The sequence below is a fragment of the Engystomops pustulosus genome, chromosome 3 (genome assembly GCF_040894005.1).
Source record: "Engystomops pustulosus chromosome 3, aEngPut4.maternal, whole genome shotgun sequence".
Classification (NCBI taxonomy): domain Eukaryota; kingdom Metazoa; phylum Chordata; class Amphibia; order Anura; family Leptodactylidae; genus Engystomops; species Engystomops pustulosus.
Genome location: NC_092413.1, coordinates 134053785 through 134070240, shown reverse-complemented (window position 1 = coordinate 134070240; position 16456 = coordinate 134053785). Strand labels below are relative to the sequence as shown.

At 36.7% G+C, this 16456-nt stretch overlaps 1 protein-coding gene across 8 annotated transcripts in view; it reads left to right on the top strand.

Moving 5' to 3' along the window:
- Nucleotides 1–16456, top strand: part of ADGRB3 (adhesion G protein-coupled receptor B3) — a 577118-nt gene that overhangs the window by 212447 nt on the left and 348215 nt on the right. The gene's annotated exons all lie outside the window — the stretch shown is intronic.

Genomic DNA, 16456 nt, shown 5'->3' with positions numbered 1-16456 from the left:
TCAATATGGTAAAACAGACCAAAACAGTAAGAGGTACATTCTTTCTGAGAAAAAGCACTACAAACATGAGAAAACCACAAAGATAAATAAAAATGTAAGAGGAAAAATTATGTTAGAAAAAAAAAGGATTTAGCCTACTAAACATTATGTCAATCAAGAAAAACCCTATAAAGTCCTTGTTTGAAAGAAAGCCGGGATCGCAACTATCGCTATCATAGTGCCGCTGCATCTAAAGTGCATTTCTGTGATGACCGACACCCTCCATGCAGGGAATGGAGGTGCCGATCGATGCTATGGCAGTCCTGAGGTCCAATGGAGGACCCCAGAGCTGTCTACATTAAAAGCCTGTCAGATTCATGCATTCTGCACGATTTAAAAGTGTTAAAGTGTTATTGTCAGCCTATGCAGAATGCATAGGCTGACTATGTAGTACGCGGCAATAGAGTAGTATTAGTATATTAGTTTAATTAGTATATTAGTATAATTAATATTGCAGTATATTCACTGAAAAAGTGATCAAATGATCACTTGTTCATGCCACACTATGGAACAAAATAACACAATAAAAAAAAGTTTTTAAAAATCGTGCAATTAAAATTTCCTGTACAAGCCATTTTAACCATGGGTGTGACAACAGTGCGCCGCGCAAACCCTTAGTAAATGTGTCCCATTATTTTTATAGTACGGTGAATGTCTGGGAAAAAAATCCTTAAAACCATAATCAAGAATTAATGACTTTTTTAACCACCACTGAAAAAGCCCTAAAATGGCTTAGACCTGAATGGGTTAAAGCTAGACAATTGTTTGTAATACATAGATATTAAAATATTACTAAAATAACTGGGTCTGTTCCAATGGACATATGCATAGCAAATGTACTACCAATATTCACAACCCTTTCAAATATGGATTTTATATGGACAACCCCTTTAATGCCACATAAAATCCCATTTAGTGAAACACATTCATGTTTTGTACAGTAATTGTAATTGTGCAGGAATAGAATAGAGTATTATGAAGTTTCCAGCATAGAAACAAATGAATAAAAATAACCAGCAGGATATAGGAAACTATAATGAACCATTACTGTTACTTATCCCCAGCCATTCCAATTCTCAATCTTCCTGGTCTCTGTTTTTTTTACTTTCTGGTATCTTGAAACAAAATGCCTAAATAAGAAGTCAGTTCATTACTGAGTAAAGTGGTGGCCTGTTATAGACTGATCAGAAATCTTTTGGAAATTCCTGATGTTTAAATTAAGACATCAGGAAGTAAAGACCAGAGGGTACTAGGCAGCATCAAAGCTGAATCAGTGGTGTCAGTTATTCTCCCTATAGCCTGCTGGGTGCTGTTATCCATATACATATTTTTAGACAGACTATCCTTTAAAGTAGATATAAAGACATGACGATTGACCCTTTTCAGCACCTTAGAATTGCTTTATAAAAAAAAGAATAATCCTTCTTCCTAAGTTCATTAAAATTCATCACATCTAACCAGAAATATATATATATATAAAATGGTAAATAAATAATTCAGAACACCAGGGAAGAATGCAAGTTTTCTGGATCACAGGGAATTAATTATGTACATAATAAACGTGTAACAAAGCAATGAGATCTGTGCGGTACAGTGAATGGTGATATGAGAATGTCAGGAAAGGACTGTAATATTTTGACTCTTACCTCTAAATGACAGCTTTTCACTTACAGCAAAGTAATCCATTATGGTCCGAATTCATTATGATTTAATGTGAAAGAAAGATCACACAAATGAAAACTGTGCATTTCATTCGGTAATCAAACTGCAATCTACTTAGTATCCTCTCTTGGATGTCTGGGGTTAATACCGTAGGTTTTAGTAATGTATTTATTTTTATTTTTTACTGGGCAACACTCTTCAGATTAAAATGTACTTGGATATCTATTGGTTTCCTGCGGCCTTTGCTTTTGTCTACAAGGCTGTCAAGGTTAATTTAAGCATTTAAAGATTAATAGACAAAAATATGTCAATTTAACTTTAATTCAGCAAGCTCCTGCTTTTGTCCACTAATGCAATACATATTGATGCCAGTTTCAGAAGCAAAGAAATTGTATGAAATGAGCAACCTAAAAAGTGATGTATAGCTTAATTAGAAGGTTTTCTGTAATATTGTTTGTCATAGTAATGACCTTCATACATTGCTGCTATGTACAGGTTGGTACAACACAGTTTCAATGGAAAATGGAAATCACACTACAGAGCAACTATTAAGTAGAACAAATAATGCCACATGGCTATGTACTGGGGGCTGGCTGGCTACATACTGGTGTGGGCTGGCTATAAACTGTGGGTGGTTGGCTATATATTGGGGGCTTGCTACATACTGGGGTGGGCTTGTTGGATATATACTGGGGGCAGATGCTGTCTGGCTATATACTGGGGCAAGTGCTCACTAATGGGACTGGCTATATACTGCGGGCATGGGCTGGCTTGCTATTTATTGGGGGTTGGCTGGAGGAATGGGCTGGCTTACTATATACTGGGGGGCTGGTTGGCTATATTGTGAGGGCTGGCTAACTTTATACTGGGGGATGGCTATATGGTGGGAGCTGGCTATGTATTGGAGCATGGGCTGGCTGGCTATATTGTGGCAATGATGGCTATTTACTGGGGCAGGGGCTGGATATATACTGGGGAAGGGACTGTCTATATACTGAGGGTTGGTTTTCTATATAGTGGGGTAAGGGCTGGCTATATACTGGGGAAGATGATGGGTATATACTGAGGACTGTCTGGCTATATACTGGGATGCAAGGGTCTGCCAAGCTAAATACTGGGGTTTGGGAGCTGGCTGGCTATATTATGGGGGGCAGGGTGCTGAATAGCTATATACTGGGTGGAGGCTATGACCAATGCATTTTTCACCCAAGGCTTATACTCAAGTCAATAGGTTTTCCCAGCTATTTGTGGTAAAATTAGGTACCAAAGCTTATACTTGGGTTGGCTTATGCTAGAGTATATACGGTAGGTTTGCTTGGCTACATATATACAAAAATAGATACAAGTAAATTTGTGATGAATTGGCTACAGCTGAAGAAATTGAGATATATAGAACATGTGTTATAAATCTGTAAGACTGCAAGAAAATCAGTTGGTTTAAAACACATTTTGATGGGACAGTTACAAACCATGTAGAGTTTAAAAGTTCAGTGATAATACATTCATGCACTACCCTGTTCTGAGGAGTCTTTTTGTCTCAATTGCATTATAAACATGTGAAGTTCCGAGGTTCTAGCCTCCACTGAGATTTTAGAGGCAGTTGCTCAACATTTCATAATATGGCAATAACCAGGAACAAAAAGATAGCCTTTTAGTAGAAGATTCAGGCATCATGCAGCTTAGAACAACACTAGGCATTTTTCTTTCTCACACCACTTCAGAAAGCCCTCTTGCAAATATCATACACACATTTTGTATAGATTGTATGATATTGATGGGTAAGAATGATGTACATGGTTTAGGATATTTTTCAACTGGGCCGGCTGCACAAATTGATTGTAATCTGTTATTTGAAATTGAGTTTTTAAGTTGTTGAGGGATGTGACAGGTGGCCCTTGGCATTCTTATTATAATTTGCTGAGAAAAGTATAGATAGTGGCAGTGAGGATTGGAGTGAATGCCAGGGCTAAGAGAGTAAAATTTAGTGTAAAGGCACCATCTTGCATCGATGGGCAAGGCTTTACTAAATTGTGAGTCTCTCCAGTGCAAGTGCACCCCGTAGATTATTGTGCTTATATGTATTAAGATTGCCACTGCCTAAGTATTGGCAAAAATGTTGCATTTTGAAAATGCTATGTTACAATATATATGGAAAATGTGATTGGGGTGTGACACATAAAACAGGATTATGGGAAATGTCAAGTTGGCAGGAAGGCAAAACCTGGAGTTGGGCAATATGAAAAGCTTTTAAACACGGGTTGGATGTGAGCAGGGCCAGATTAAGGGTGGTGGAAGCCACACATTGCCATATTAAAGGAAAAAACAAATATTTTATAGCTTACTAAAAACCGTTACATCCTATAGGGCAAATTGCGTACTGCATGGCCCTCCTTCCCTTCCACACCCCTCTGTGTGCCCATACAAAAAGTAATGTCCACATGTGGAGTGGCAATGTACTTGGAGAAAAAGCATAATACTTTTTTTTTCCTTTTATCTTTTGTGAATGTGTAAAATTTTAGAAAATTATCATATTAAAAACAGAATTAAAGCCTTCTTATTTTTACCTCCATTTTGTTTTAGTTACTCTCTAGAGGATCAACAAGCTTTATAAAAGCTGTGATTCATAGTTTTAGGGGCGCAAATTTAAACATAGGGTGACGTGAAGTACAACATGTCAAATGTAAATAAATCTCAAAAATCATATTTGTAAGTTAAAGCATCCAAAAGTTATAAACATATAAAGCAACACATGTCAGATTACAAAAAAATAAGCTACAAAGTGGCTGCATTACTAGGAGGTTTAAGGGCTTGTCCAATTTTATTTTTTACCTTGGCAAGACTGATATCAACGGTGACATCCCTTTTAGACATTGTCCCTGCTGAAGGCATTCATAGGCCTTAGCAGCTAGAGTGGCACAAATGGCATATGACTACCATTTGTGCCAGGGTCATCACTTATGCCTGTGATTGGCTGCAGTCCAAGACTCAAATAGGATGTTACAACTGATGTGAACTGAGACAAGTATTTAGAGTAAATTATGAATAATTTCAAAATTATTGAAAGATGTTTAATAAAACATGTTTTGAATACTGCCCATTAAGCCAGAAATGTAGTCAAGGTGGATATGTGTTTTATATACAGCTTTTTGAACCCATAGCACCAGAAATAGAAAATTATAATTAATCGTTAATGGCTCAGAGAAACCAACAGAGCTCAGCTTTCATTCTTCCACAGCAGATTTTAAAGTTCATAGTATCATAGTTTATACGGTTGAAAAAAGACACATGTCCATTAAGTTCAACCAAGGAAGGGAAGGGATTGGATGAGGAAGAGATTTAGGGGAAACAATTCTATATAACATAACCATCAATGTTATTTAGGTGTAAAAAGGCATCTAGACTCTTCTTGAAGCTCTCTGCTGTCCCTGTTGTGACAAGCGCCTGAGGCAGGCTATTCCACAGATAGCCTCATAGTAAAAAAAAAAACCTGTCACCTGTGGTGATTAAACCTTAATTTCTCCAGACGGAGACAGTGCACCCTCATCTTTTGATTTGATTTAATCTGAAACAACTTACCACCATATTTTTTGTATGAACCATTCATATATCTATAGAAATTAATCATGTCCCGTCATAGTCATCTCTTTTCCAGACTAAATAAATCTAGTTGTTTTAATCTTTCCTCATAACTGAGACCCTCCATACCCCTTATCATTTTTGTTGTTTTTTTGTTTAACCTGGAGCCCAGAACCAATGCCTTGTAAAGTGGTAATATTATATGACTATCCCGAGAGTCTATACCATATTTGATACATGACAAGATCTTGCTGGCTTTAGAGGCCAGTTCTCATCAGTTGCCATGAGCAACAAAATCTCCACCATTTATTCTATTGAGACCCATTGAGTTTCCATCATTTTACCAGACCAAATAACATAAATTCTATTATAATTTGTCTGTCAATGTTAAACATTGAATGACAGTTCTATATCAATACATGGTGTAGCTATTAACTCGACTCAATTTCTAACTCAATTTTATTCCGTTCCAGCTTAGTGCAGTCTACTTCTCTACATCTGCTGTCATAGGAGGTGATCACTTTGTAAACAATTTGATTTTCTTGGTCTCTGAATGATCCTTAATCAGTATGGACCCTAATAGGGTCATGTCAGGAATCAGGTTTCCAGTTGCCATGGAACCTGTCTGAAGTCCTGTATGGGGCATGTCCATCCCAGGGCTGGACACAAGTTCTTAATCCAGCTCTTGTATATCTGGTAGTTTGGGATGTTTTTTTGTTTTTTTTACAACAGAGGCATTGACCAAAATCGAATAGTACTAATATGACAGGTTTTATGCTATAATTCTGGCTAATGTTCTTTTGACACATTTATATGCCATATGCTTAATCATATTAATAACACACAGTTATTATCTATCCAATCTGTCTACACATATTCCCTCAGCTAAATAGCTTTAATTGCCGAATTTTTTTAATTGATAGTTTGAAAAATCCTACTTTTTACTTTACCTAAAGAAAATCCTTAAACTGCCAAAATGTCTGGTAATCCATTCCAAGCAAAAGCAATACAAGCTCTTTTGGCAGCTAAAGTATTACACATCTTGTGCTAAGGCTTGGCAATTTGTTGTTATGAATACAAAATGTGCAATATATATGGAAAGATTAGAGCTTTCTTGTCAGAGAAACAGCTATTTTATCAGAAGACATGATACCTTATCTGGCATAATGAAAGTTAATTTATCATTTGACTGATCTTGGGTTGCGCATTAGTTTGGAAACTCTTCTTTTTTTCGACTTCAAAGCATTCCATAACATATGTTATAGATTTAGTGAAACACTGTTAAATGCACTACTACTACTACTATTTATTTTGTTTTACAATAACATTAAAACATTGTTTCATTGAAAAAAATGTCCATATTGTGGACTTGCAGTATTGCTTTCTGTTTTGGAGCTACCTGTCAGCAGCAGAAGTAAGGTGGGGGTCTAAGTACTACTTATCCTTTAGTTCCCATTTTTGCCATCCCATAATGCCTTGTGTTATATAATAAAGAAATTCTTGCTCAGCATGATCTGTACATTTAGGTTCCATAAAGTCACTACTCTGGCAACTTTCAGCACATGCAGATCTATGGGACATAAGTATTAGAAAGCAGAAGGGAACTAATTATATGTAGTGTATAGACTGTGTTGTGTGAACACTTTCCTGCTGTGTAGATGAAGTGTTTGGAAAGCAGGGCCTGGGAGAGTGGGATGCAGTGGAGTGAAGTTGTCTGAGGTATGGAAAGAGACCTATAAAGTTGTTACATCCCTTTTTATGGAGATGACATCTGCATCCACAGTGCTGCCCTGATGAATAACTTTCCTGCTAGCTATGCAAGCTTTCATCTTTAATATACATTAACATTTCTAGGTGTCCTAGTGTCAATAATAAAATGATAAGATATTTTATAAGAATTTTTTTATGTTCACCGAGCGATGATTCTATACATCAGAAGGGTCCTGTTTCACATCATTGAAGTAAAGGTCCTAGTGGCCCAATTGTAAATATGTCCCCTTTGATGAGCAAATTCTTCTGGGCTGAGATTACAAAGTGCTGCGTCCAATAGAGTAATTTTTCCTTTCAGCTTCAGATGTAGCATACCCAAATAACTAACAAACTTTTGATTTGTATAAGAATTATTGCTGAATTCATGAGAATTCATTCTCCAATGAACTACTGTCATCAGTAGTCTAAAAACCTCAAATTGGTCAACATATAGATTTATGCTACCATCCAGCAGCATCACTGATGCCTTCCATGATGCTAGGTATTCTCTAGTAAGGGAGCTCAGCAGCAAACACATTTAGATTTAAACAAGTACATCAAATAAACTCTTCATAGTCTGCACATACAGGATTTCTAAAAGTCAATAAGCTAGCAGTTTTCATCAAATGTAATAACTTGGAGCATGAAATAAGTAGTAGCAACCAGCAATAAGATGTGGGCGTGGGATGTGGGATGTGTGTAATTTGGGGGAAAGGTGATAACATACTTCTTTGAAGTGTGAATATGTACCTTGTTAGCCATGGAGAGCAGAACAAGAGTGAGGAATTCAGGCGATACCTTTTTAAGGCTGAGTATATTTGATGGTGAGATTTTGAGAATACTAGTTCTCTTCGCCAGACATGATGTTATTCATAAAACTCAGAGCATTTTATACACACTTGGCAGTGATAATCAAAGGATAAAAAAAAACCTTTAACACAACTGTTTGATAAATACAGGGTCATCTTATTTATGACAGAATGGCAATAAACAAACTAAAAACATATGAGGCAAGACAAGAGAGCTCTGGCTCTTATCTGCTCATGGCCTCCAGGTCATGTTCGATGAAGAGAACTAGTATTATCGAAAGCTCACCATCAAATATACTCAGCCTCAAAAAGGTATTGCCACTTCTTTAACTGTCAATATGGAAAATTAGCTGTGTTCATGTATATATACTAATATTCTAAAATATCAAATATATATGAATAAATGTATCAAAATGGAAGTTGTCTGAAGTGCAGAGAGAGATACAATAAGCTGTGCCACCCCTTTTCTTGATAGTACAATTTTGTATTCACAGAGCTTCACAAACAAAAGGCTCTTTTGCTAGCTACAGAGAGCACCATTATATGCCTCCATCCTCTTATAAGTGAGAAGAGTATAGAGATCACTGACTGTTGCATTTAAAGCCAGGGGGCTGTACAAGGCCTCCAACTTTTCTGTCCTTGAACATTCACATGGACTTGTCTTTAAACTCACAGCTTAAATGTACCACAGCACATTTTAAGAGTAATCAGTATACACAGTGTAGTCCTTTCCTGCAATGAATATATATATATATATGGAAGGTGATTAAATGGGTTGAAATATTGGCAATAATTAAAAATAACAAAACAAATTACAATTACTTATTCATCCAGACATCAATTCAATTACCTAAATCCTATCCATCTGACCAGAATGTGTTTATTATGGCTGCAGCAGTGACATGGGACTTTTCCCCATATATTCTGAAAAAGTCCTGTGAGAAACACATACCTTATGGGAAAAAGCATAAGAGGAACAAGAAAAAGCCAATGTGACTAACTAGTCTTGTAAGGAAAGCAATAAGCGAGAAAGATAAGGCGTTTAAGGTGTTAAAACGTGAAGGTAGCAATGAGGCATTACAGGATTATAGAGAGAAAAATAAATCCTGTAAAAAGCAGATAAAGGCCGCAAAAATAGAGACTGAGAGAAATATTGCCAGGGAGAGCAAAAATAATCCCAAATTATTTTTCAAGTATATAAATGATAAGAAACTAAAAACAGAGAGTGTGGGTCCCCTTAGAAATAACATGGGGGTCATGGTGAAAGGAGATGAGGAAAGGGCCAATCTACTGAATGTCGCCTTCTCAACTGTCTTTACCAAGGAAAATCCCCAGGGAGAAGACACAATGAGGAATACTGTAAATTGTCTTTGGAATGTCAACAGTTTAACCCAGGAAGAGGTACGGCGCCGCCTCGCAACCACTAAGATAGATAAATCACCGGGGCCAGATGGCATACACCCCCGGGTTCTGCATGAATTATGTACCGTGATAGACAGACCGTTATTTTTAATATTTGAAGATTCACTGAGGACTGGTTATGTTCCACAGGACTGGCGCATAGCAAATGTGGTACCAATATACAAAAAAGGATCAAAAAGCGATCCTGGAAACTACAGACCCGTGAGTCTAACTTCTGTGGTGGGGAAAATATTTGAGGGGTTTATTAGAGATGCTATCCTGTAGTATCTCACTGTGCACAACCGTATAACCCAGCGTCAGCATGGGTTTATGAGAGATCGGTACTGTCAGACTAATCTGATTGGTTTCTACGAGGAGGTAAGTTCAAGACTGGTTTTATTAATGACCTTGTAGTGGGTTTACACAGTCAAGTTTCAATATTTGCAGATGATACTAAGCTGTTTAAAGTACAGGCGGTCCCCTACTTAAGGACACCCGACTTACAGACAACCCGTAGTTACAGACAGACCCCTCTGACCTCTGGTGAAGCTTTCTAAATGCTTTACTATAGTCCCAGGCTGCAATAATCAGCTGTAAGGTGTCTGTAATGAAGATTTATTGATAATCCTTGGTCCCATTACAGCAAAAAATGTTTAAACTTCAATTGTCACTGGAGCCAACATTTTTTTTGTCTGGATCTACAATTATAAAGTATACAGTTTCGACTTGCATACAAATTCAACTTAAGAACAAACCTCCGGACCCTATCTTGTACGTAACCCGGGGACTGCCTGTAATAAATACTGAGGTCGATAGTTTAGCATTACAGAGGGATTTGTGGAAACTTGAGGAGTGGGCAGAGAAATGGTTGATGAGGTTTAATGTAGATAAATGTAAAGTTATGCACTTGGGCCATGGAAATAAAAAGTATAATTATGTTCTAAACAGTCAATTACTTGGTAAAACTGGAGCTGAAAAGGACTTGGGGGTATTGGTGGATGGTAAACTTAATTTAAGTGACCAGAGACAGGCGGCTGCTGCTAAAATTATGGGAGGTATCAAGAGAGGAATAGATTTTCATGATAAAGACATAGTTTTGCCCTTATACAAATCCCTGGTCAGACCACACGTGGAATATTGTGTACAGTTTTGGGCACCAGTGTATAAAAAGGATATAGTAGAGCTGGAATGGGTGCAGAGGAGAGCAACCAGGATTATTAGGGGAATGGGGGGACTAGAATACAATGACAGATTACAAAATTTGGGATTATTCAGTTTAGAAAAAAGACGACTGAGTGGAGACCTCATTACAATGTACAAATACCTGATATGCAGCAAAGACTTACCGGCTATGGAGAGGGCTCAGCCGTGAGCCCTCTCCATGCGACCCGACCGCCGCCGTGAATACACAGGGCGGTCGCGAACTGGTTAAAGAATATATAGCATGAAACCACAATGGCAGTGATTGGCTACTTTGGTGAAATAGACTGTATTATCCTCTGTCAGTGCTGTATTGAACTTCAATATCAAGTTAACAGTGGACACATCTGTATGTCTTGTGCGCAGAGTGACAACCCACAAGTTTATATGGAGATTCGTTGTATATGAGTAGAGTATAGATTCTTTGGTATTTTGTCTTAGGTAGGATCTAGATTAATGCTTTAGTTAACTTTTATTGAGGTATGAAATGCCTTGTGATAAACCTTTATAATGTCCGGCATGTTTAGGGCAATTACAGAAATGTGACTTTTTGGGCACAAAAACATATTTTAGGTTTGTGATGAAATTAAGCCCCCAATGTGTTTGAGACTTCCTATGTATGTTGAGTAAGAAATGAGACGTATAGATACCGTAGTTTCTATGTATAAACAATGATATAAAAGTTTACAAAATCTACCACATGCAACTTTAAATTCTGCATTCTCATGAAGAGATAAAATGAAGATTATTTTGACACTTATATATTAATAATACAGTTCTGGAGACAAAGATAAAAACTCATCACTAGTAGCAATATTCTTCAGAGATAAATTCTGGAGATTAAAGAAGGCTATTCAATGAGATTGTATCAGCTTAGTTCAGACTGTTTGCCGAGTGCTAGATAGAAGGTGTTGTAGACTTCATGCAACTTTCTTTCAGGTTTTATACCATTCTCTACAGCTTTAGCCTTGATATTATCTAAAGCAATTGCCTAGCCTAATCTACAAACACTGACACTTGACTTTGATGTGCCTCAAGGACCCTGCAACATTCCCAGAAACTTGATTTATCAAGAACATGTTTTCTTCTAAAAAGATCACTTTCATTTTTTTATTCTTTATAAATAGGACTTCAATTTTACTCTTTTCTTAAGTATTTTGCATGTATATGGAGTTAATTTCTTATGAAATTGTTGTTAACCATAATCTAGTTACATAAACTGTACTCTATATACAGTAAGTTAAGCATAGCATTTAACATGCCAGGAAAACTAGCTACATAAATGGTGAACTTGCTTTTTATTGATAAGCTTCTATACACAATGGATGTAAAAATGTGCCAATGTCAGCAAAGTTTATGCACCATTTCCAATCAACAGCTTCTTGACACTTGCGATATTGTACGGAGATCTTCCAGTGACCCAAGAGTATTGTTTTCTTATCTCTTATGCAGTGTGTGCTATCTCCTCTCTGCAGTCTAGCGGAAAGACCTAGTAGACATGATGACATATTAAGCAGAAATTTGGAAACTTTTCTAAAAAAAATTATTTATACATTAAAAAAAGTAAAAGCTGGGAGAAGGGTGTGAAATAACTAAACTGTGCTTTGCCTTGCCAGTCAAGGTTTACTGACTCTCATAATTCAGAGGATTTATTTTATGTATGGGATATTAATAAGTTAAATCAAAATCCATTAGTCAATGCTTAATGAGAATACCTTATTTAAAAAGTTATAACACTGTTAATATGGTTATTATAAGTATTATAAGCAAATTACTTGATTTAAATCCATACAATAATTTGTTTTTATTTCATTTTGTTGTACAGATATGTTATGTCTGATTTGTAGAGCTGATATTTAACTCTTAAAAACTCTATAAACCAATTTAAAATGAATCAAAAGTTGAATATGTCTATAAAACAAAAATGACATGTCACACATAATCCTAAAAAGATCTAACCTAAGGGTTAATCTATAATTGGCAAGGACTTCGCCTATAGAAATCAGTGACATAATATTTTACCAAGATTGAGTTTTGTTATCTTGTTTTTTAAAGCATAATATTATTACTGGTATACTTTGTAAATTGCACATCAGCTATATTATGCTGTTATAACAATTCCTTATATCTATTATAGTTGAGGTCTTGTTTGTTTTGTAGTTAGAGAGAAATCAGGGGTACTAAAAAGAAATTGAAATCGGAAAAAAAACATTAAAGGTACTTTTTTCCATCAAAGTACAATAAAGGAAAGGATATGACGTAAGACAAAGCTGCGCTTTCAATTATTTGGTAATGCACAGGTGCCTCCACTTTCAGATACCCTATAATTAAAACATTAAGGCTTTTCTTAACTGTGTATGCCTTCCTCTAATCCTTAGTACAATTCCTAGACCTTCTGATCCGATTAAAAAACACATGTATCTGGCCTACTGTTATCTACACTTTATTTCCTTGCTCATATAATGTTTATATAGAGGATGTACAGTATATTGACCTAGGCAAAAAAAAGTAAAGAATCCCTGATATCCTGACATGGGTAATTTTCATGTTCAGGTTTGATAACTGTTTCTTAATTAGAGTTACCCCTATTATATCCAGAAAGAGCAAAAGTTTTTAGTGCTTTAAGATAACAGTTTTGTTTAAATGAAATTAAATGTATTATCAAATAGAGATAAGCAGACCTGAACTGCAAAGTTTGGGTCCATCCCGAATTTTACGGACTCAGCACCCATAGACCTTTGGGCCAAACAAAAGCTGCTGTTCGTAACATGGGGCTGTGCTTGGAGAAAAATCCCCAAGCTGTTTGATTTACTGTTGAGCAGCCAATCAACTTGATTGCAGTCCCATAACAACCACAAACTTATCATCTGTAGGCATGCCTGTGATTCTCCAGACTCGACATGTCACTCTGCAGTTTGAGAGCAAGGTCACATGTCCAGAAGCCAATTCAGCAATTTTCCTTTTCCTGACGTGGTGCTGCTGGTGGTGGAGCTGGTGCTGCAGGGAGAAGACATGTTCCTTCTCTGCCTGCTCAAAGTTCCTCTAGTGCAAATAGGCTTCAGGGTGTGCAGTGTGTACTGGTAAGCCCTAATAGGCTACAGTAAGTTGAGCTATTGGTGATTTACATGGCAGACATGACCTCAACTTCCATGGAATTATTTTTGCCAAGCTCATCCTTAGTTGGCAGTACAGAGCATACCACCATGCCCTCCTTCATTATAGCAAAGCTGTTTCAGCCAGGGAGTCACTCATGCTGTACAAAGACTGCTGTACAAAGTCAGGAATCTGCTGGATTCAAAATCTTTTGAATTTACTACATGTCTATGCAGCATGGTGGTCAGGAAGCCAGGGGCAGCTGGCAGAAGAAGCAAAAGTTGGCCAAGGAGCAGTGGTCAGCCCATAGCCACATTTTGCCTGTTACTGCCCACACCCAGTGACCCAGGAAACAAAAGCTATCACATATGGTGTGGCATTTTTTTTCTCACAGAATGCAGATGAGATGCTATGAGCTGACAATGTGCTTAGATTTTTAGGGTCCAGGGTTTATCTACACTTTTATTTAGCTTCTGAACATTCTACTTGTATCTGACACAGAGAAAAAGAGAGATGAGACAGATGAGAGATAACAAGATCCATTAGATGCATATAACACACAATGACATGCTTGTAGCTCTGCTACATCTGAGCTATAACACACACTGTAAACCCTGCAACATCTGAACTATAACACACACAAAGTGCCACCCTCCTCTGGAAAAAGGCAAAGAGGAGAAGCAGACAGGAGAAGCTATGCATGAGAATAATCTGCCATGCCCCACCATTATCAGAAGATTTACTGTCGGATCTCGGGACAGCCAAAAATGTATATACTAGGACTGATAGAGACAGGTTGGAATTATTACTTTTGTGAATCCTTACTGAAGTTTCAGAAAAATGATTTTCAAACCTGAATATTTTTTTATAAAATAATTGTCTAACAGAAAGACAATGCAAAAATATGGGCAGCCTTACTATTTTGTTTATTCTTTATTTCACATTTTATCAACTAACTTCCCAGTGCCAGCGTTAAATTAACATATCGGCAACAAAAATTGATTTTAGATCCATTATTTTATTTTTTCTTGACTCACAAATTCAGATTGTAACCTACCATCACATTTGTAGTGGCTTAAAGCTCTATAGAAATCCAAAGTAAATATCAATCATGCTGAATGATTTCATTTGACTAAAATAATCTATTTGTATAACTCTTGAAAAAATGTCCTCCAATCCAACTAAATCTAATTTCCCAAATGTGGCAGGAGACTTTAACATAGGAGATATAATGTAATTGATGTATTTTGTGCAATTTCCAGAATGCTGCCTTGCAAACGAGTCCCTGTAAAAAGACCATTTGTTAAAACAATAACATAAGTTTTCATTGTTGCTATTACGAAATATATCACTGTTTTAATCTATTAATTCTTCCTTGCAGCTCAACATAAAAATGAATAATTTTACAGCAGATGAATTCTAGCAGTGCTTTGGCTATTTTATGAATAGCCTGTGGTTGACAATTGAGCTGAAATTACTGTGTTTTACAAGAAAGCAGTTAAAGTATTTTTTGAGTAAATCTAAAAATATGCCTAAGAAATGTATTGCATTGTTGCAGAATCATTGGTTTCATTGGTGCATAATGTAAACAATACATTGGCTTATTGTAGTGAAAAACAATAATTTTAAAAATATTTTGAACAAAATTAAGAAACCATAACTTTGAGAATGGCCTTTCCATAAGAATAAGGATGTCTTAAACCTGGAACATTTTAAAATTCTATAAAATAGGAGAATACAAAAAGTTGCACATAAACATTATGGCTTACTTATAACACTGGATATTTGGAATTGCATGTTTATACCAACATTAATTTTATCTTTACACAGTTTTGTATTTTTTAAGCTAGTCATCAATTATGAGGCCCTGTGAACGAGAACATTTTCATGCACCATATGTCCTATATTTTAGCAAATATTTTGCCATGACTGCACAAAAGAAAAGTATTTTAACCAGTATTCTCCACTTTTAACCCCTTATCGACGTGCGCCGTAGTAGTGTAGTATGGCATGCTTCAGGTCCCAGTGCATGGAGAGGGCTCACAGGCTGAGCCCGCTCCATAGCCGGTAAGTCTTTGCTGCTTATTGCCGGTAACATCCAAGAATGATTCTAGCACCGATCGCGGGTGGCCGCCAGCGGCTTCAAAAAGGTGCGGGGGCATGGCCGCCGCCATCTTGCTGAGGAAGGTCACTCCCCGTGACATCATCGGGGAGCAGCGATCCATTGCCATGACAGCCTCTGGTCTTCCACTGTCTCGGTTTAACCCTTTCATTACAATGTGCTATGAGCACATTGTAATGAATGAGGAGGAAAATCCCCATATACTGCCATACTGTAGTATGGCAGTATATGATAGGATCAATCAGACAACCTAGGGTTAAAGTACCTTAGGCAGTCTGAAAAATAGTAAAAATAAAAAAAAGTAAAAAAAAAAATTATAATAAAAAAACTTAAAAATTAAAATCACCCCCTTTCCCTAGAACTGATATAAATATAAATAAATAATAAAAATCATAAACACATTAGGTATCGCCGCATCCAAAAATGTACTTTTAGGTTCTAATACAGTTAAGTGCTATTTTAAGAGGGCAAAAACAACAATAGATATATGCCTTATAAGGGCCTACCAAACCCAAATTTTTGGAACCACATATTGAGCTTCACGCCCATCCCATCACCATAGAGAGCCAAGAGGATGCACCATGGGGTAAAAATCCTTGTGCTCACCACACTGTGACTGAGTGTCCTAGACCTCTAAACCGCAGTAAGATTTGCATGGAGCCATATTGTGTATGTTGATGACTGAGCCAAATACTCGATTCCACAAAATATTATATATTTGCTTTCAATGGCTTACAATGGCATTTTATGTTAATATCATTTCGAGGGGCCCATTTACTGGAGGTTTCAGAACATTCATGTATAT